Below are 5,529 nucleotides of genomic sequence, written 5' to 3'. Positions count from 1 at the left end.
ATTAAAGCATCGCACTTTCAATGTATAATGCAAAGACATCTAATGTTGTATTCAAAGAAGTATTTGGAAATTTGTGATTTGTAAAAATTATTTAATTAGAACATTTCATTAATGATTTCTTTTTGGTATTTTGAGTTCAATTACACACTTATTCAATAAACTTTTCACTTATATGTGTTGTATTATTTTAATAATTCGTTGATGTTCGAAATTTTATATTATTTTTTTCAAGAAACCCGTGTAACACACGGGTATTACACCTAGTATATTATATAAAAAAAATCATTTGGTGCGCATGATAGCCTCACCCGCTAACAAGACGGAGGTCAATCGAACGTTTGCCGGCTCTCACTTTTTCCACCCTTTTTCTCTTTATTTCTAAAACCAACGTTGTCCCGCCTCCCCCACACACACTACACAGACAGAGTTTCGAAACCCTAGGAACCCAGAAACAAAGGGGATAAATAAAAGTAATCGGAGAAGAAGAAGAAGAAGCAAAAGATATGCCTCGTGAAATCATAACACTGCAAGTAGGACAATGCGGGAACCAGATCGGAATGGAGTTCTGGAAGCAGCTTTGTTTGGAACACGGTATCTCCAAGGACGGCATACTTGAAGATTTCGCTACTCAGGTCACTACTTTAACTGTATCTTTGGTTATGCTTGGTGGTTTAATCAGTCTCATTTGACTCTACCTTAAGTTAGTGCGTATTATGTTGAGCAAATGTCATTTAAAAGAGCGATCCTGTGACAACCGTCAAATTCTGGTCAATTCAAAGTCAAATAAAGTCAACAAGTCAAACCGGTCAGCTCCACTAACCCGTGTGTGCTTGGACTTACGCTCAGTATTTACTAAACAAGTCGCTACTCTAACAAGAAAACATGAATCGAAAAGTACGTACAACTAGATCTCTATAAAAATTCTGCAACTTCATCATTTTATGACCCCATTTGCGAAGTTGAGTATTTATTTCCAAAAATGCGAAACTCCAGGGACAATATTTGAAATCTTCTGTTTTCTTCCCCAATTCGCATTCTATTGTGAAATACTTCGCATCTTCATTCTTACACCCTTCGCATCCCTTCGCATTTATCTCTTTAAAAATTCTGCAATTTCATCATTTTATGACCCCATTTGCGAAGTTGAGTATTTATTTCCAAAAATGCGAAACTCCAGGGACAATATTTGAAATCTTCTGTTTTCTTCCCCAATTCGCATTCTACTGTGAAATACTTCGCATCTTCATTCTTACACCCTTCGCATCCCTTTGCATTTATCTCTTTAAAAATTCTGCAATTTCATCATTTTATGACCCCATTTGCGAAGTTAAGTATTTATTTCCAAAAATGCGAAACTCCAGGGACAATATTTGAAATCCTGTTTTCTTCCCCAATTCGCATTCTACTGTGAAATACTTCGCATCTTCATTCTTACACCCTTCGCATCCCTTCGCATTTATCTCTTTGAAAATTCTGCAATTTCATCATTTTATGACCCCATTTGCGAAGTTGAGTATTTATTTCCAAAAATGCGAAACTCCAGGGACAATATTTGAAATCTTCTGTTTTCTTCCCCAATTCGCATTCTATTGTGAAATACTTCGCATCTTCATTCTTACACCCTTCGCATCCCTTCGCATTTATCTCTTTAAAAATTCTGCAATTTCATCATTTTATGACCCCATTTGCGAAGTTGAGTATTTATTTCCAAAAATGCGAAACTCCAGGGACAATATTTGAAATCTTCTGTTTTCTTCCCCAATTCGCATTCTACTGTGAAATACTTCGCATCTTCATTCTTACACCCTTCGCATCCCTTCGCATTTATCTCTTTGAAAATTCTGCAATTTCATCATTTTATGACCCCATTTGCGAAGTTGAGTATTTATTTCCAAAAATGCGAAACTCCAGGGACAATATTTGAAATCTTCTGTTTTCTTCCCCAATTCGCATTCTACTGTGAAATACTTCGCATCTTCATTCTTACACCCTTCGCATCCCTTCGCATTTATCTCTTTGAAAATTCTGCAATTTCATCATTTTATGACCCCATTTGCGAAGTTGAGTATTTATTTCCAAAAATGCGAAACTCCAGGGACAATATTTGAAATCTTCTGTTTTCTTCCCCAATTCGCATTCTATTGTGAAATACTTCGCATCTTCATTCTTACACCCTTCGCATCCCTTCGCATTTATCACCTTCGCATTTTAAGCTAATTAATCGAATGCGATTCACAAAATTTTCATTCCAGATGCGAACACAGTTTAGTTCTTGAACTCTAAACTTGCGAAATCAAAAATTCATATGTTGAACCCATATGCGAATATTAACCCAATTGACTTCAAATTGACTCATAGATGCGAACACTCGATTGTTTTACTTTCGCAAAATGAGCATCAACAACTCCACAATCGAGTTTTTAAATTCTTACAAACAACAATTTCATAGTCCTTGACTTCGCGTCTTTCTTCACGAATCACCCCTCAATCATCAATCCAACTTCGCATTCAAGCAGTGTTATTGATTCGCAGTCACAAGCAACCACCCCACACCCACTCTATGACCAGCCATACCTTCCCACCTTACCTATGTCACATCAATGTTCCCTTACACTCAATTATCCCTCCTCCCACGTTTTTGAGGGCTGATTATTCATCCTCTCTCCTCACATCATCTCATTTACTCTCATTTCACAAGAAGATCAAACTCTTTCCTCTCTCACTTTCTCTCTCTAGAAATTCGAGATTCAAGGGCTGATCTCGAGTTTTTCCTCCACATTTGGTAAGCATAATCCATTCTCTTTGTGATTATCTCGTTTATTACCACTCAAATCATGGATATCTTAGACAAACTCTCTCATAATTGTGTTAGATCTTCGAATCTTCAAGTGATTCTTCAAGTGTTCTTGGGTTGAACACTTTCCTTCTCCAACACTTACCTACTGAAATCCCTTAAGGTGAGTTCATACCCCTACATTTTCATGTTTTCTCAAGTTTTCAGGGGGGGGGGGGGGGGATACAAGTTAAAACACTAAGAACATATCTAAATTTTTCTAACAGCCTTCATCAGAAAAGTTCAACTCCATTCACGGACTGTTTTGGGCATCTTAAACATTTTTGTTTTCAAAACTGTACAAGGTGCAAATAGTTCAAGTTTTTAGCTTTAAAATGACTACTTGCACATCTCCATACGATTTTTCTACAATTTATGGTGATTTTTACAAAACTGCCTATCATTTCAAACAACAATCCGGACCAGTCTGTGATTATGGACTTTTTCACCCAAGTTAGAGGTCATTATAAATTTTGATAAAAATTATGAGCAAACTAGACACATTTTGTGAACTCTCAGAATTTACGGATCCAGTTTTCGACTTCGCATGATTTTTCTATGATTTTTCCAAAACAGGGCAGAATTGCTAAATTTTACCAACAGCATGTAAATATCATAACACTTTGTATTATGTTGAGCAAAGTGTATAATCATAAGTTTTAATGTTTGAATGAGTTTCCTAGTTAGTTTATCATTATGAACTGAAACAAAGACATTCATATTAAACATTATCCATTCATTTTGGAACACGTATTATTTAACTATAAAAAGTATAGTTTGAATAAATTCACAACACTAATACATTTCCATAAAAGGATTCATACATATTACATACATTGTAGATAAACTATAATAGGTATAGTTTATGATACATCACTCTACGCACTCGTACAAGAAGGGTACATTCATACAAGAAAGATTTCTATTCGCACACATTTCACGAAAGTTAATCTATGGTTTGATAAATTCACAACACTAATACATTTCCATAAAAGGATTCATACATATTACATACATTTTAGATAAACTATAATAGGTATAGTTTATGATACATCACTCTACGCACTCGTACAAGAAAGGTACATTCATACAAGAAATATTTATATTCACACACAATTAACGTAAACTTGTTATCCTACATTGTGAGACTCTCTCTCCCCGTACGTCCGAGTGCGGGAAATAATTCCTGGTAGTTATAATCAGAATCTCCTGGAGGGAGAACGTGATACTTGTATATAGATCTATATTGGGTTTGACACCCCACACCTTTCTGCTAGCTACAGTTGGACCTGCAGGTCTACGGGTGACAAATGTCATTTCATTTTTCACGACACTGAGAACGTCGTGGCACGTTCACATAGTCATAGTATGATTATAGCGACTCACATAGGGATATAACCATTGTGAGACTCTCTCTCCCCGTACGTCCGAGTGCGGGATATAATTCCTGGTAGTTATAATCAGAATCTCCTGGAGGGAGAACGTGATACTTGTATATAGATCTATATTGGGTTTGACACCCCACACCTTTCTGCTAGCTACAGTTGGACCTGCAGGTCTACGGGTGACAAATGTCATTTCATTTTTCACGACACTGAGAACGTCGTGGCAGGTTCACATAGTCATAGTATGATTATAGCGACTCACATAGGGAACAATCCATAAGTTTACGGGATTTTATTTTTAAAACCTAAATGAGTTTTATGTTGATTTAAAATCACCTTTTATCTCTTTGGGTACAAATACAAAGTACCGGGTCTCTATACAAAAAGAGGTACAGATACAAAGTACCGGGTCTCTATACAAAGTTATATTGATATTAAAACTATTCTTCCTCTAGAATTGTTAGACTTCAACTATAGTCGCTGAGTGTATATGTTTGAGTCATATGAGAATTTAGTCTTGGTTGGCCTAGAATTGGTGGTGCCCGCCTCATCTCCTGTTCCTCGTTGGGTTGTGGACCTAGGGCAGACCCACTATATTCAACGTTTTATCTAATTTAAATCTCATATAACTTATATACACTGGACGATTATAGAGGAACTCTACGGGTCATTCTAGGGTTCATTAATGCATCATATAGGAATATTTCTATTCATACTTAACTAAGAAAATATTGGATTTTCTGGAAATCAAACTATATCGATTTTTCAAGGAAAAGCGGTTTCTACTTCAAACAAAGCTCTTATGAACTCACCAACCTTTGTGTTGACACTTTTTAAAACTACTTGTATTCTCAGGAAATCAGTGAAACAGGCAAACTTCATCGCTTTGAGGATGGGACGCTAAACCGTCAACAAATTTATTTTGTCATCATAATGTAATTGCTTTTGAAACATGTAAACATATACTTTGGTGTAACTTTTGCAATTATATTTATGGTGGTTGTTTTTACTTTGAACACTATTATACACGTTGTTGTGATACTGTACATGAAGTCCTCCACCCCCAGACGTTTCCGCCATCCTTGGTTTGGGGGTGTGACAGATCCCGGTGGACCATTCGTGGAAGATGGTTCTCTTTCCCTTGCATTTCGCGAAGCGGTTGTTTCTATGGAAATTGAGCCCTCGGAATTTGTGCGAGTGTCATTGTACTAGAAAATTAAGTGAAATTGAGCCCTCGGAATCTTGCATCCATCCGTCTTTGAGTTCATTCGCATTTCATCGCATTAACTGAGAAATTAATCAGTTGTCTCA

General features: G+C 36.4%; 1 long non-coding RNA gene across 1 annotated transcript; it reads left to right on the top strand.

Moving 5' to 3' along the window:
* The first annotated feature begins 2,445 nt into the window (after nucleotides 1–2,445).
* Nucleotides 2,446–5,234, top strand: LOC145006504 (uncharacterized). The gene is made up of 3 exons (XR_013662924.1): nucleotides 2,446–2,782; nucleotides 2,873–2,957; nucleotides 5,074–5,234. It is a non-coding gene; the product is annotated as an uncharacterized LOC145006504 (long non-coding RNA).
* The last annotated feature ends 295 nt before the right edge of the window (nucleotides 5,235–5,529 follow it).

This window comes from Lactuca saligna, chromosome 7 (assembly GCF_052625555.1).
Source record: "Lactuca saligna cultivar CGN05327 chromosome 7, ASM5262555v1, whole genome shotgun sequence".
Classification (NCBI taxonomy): domain Eukaryota; kingdom Viridiplantae; phylum Streptophyta; class Magnoliopsida; order Asterales; family Asteraceae; genus Lactuca; species Lactuca saligna.
This window is presented reverse-complemented; position numbering and strand designations above follow the sequence as displayed.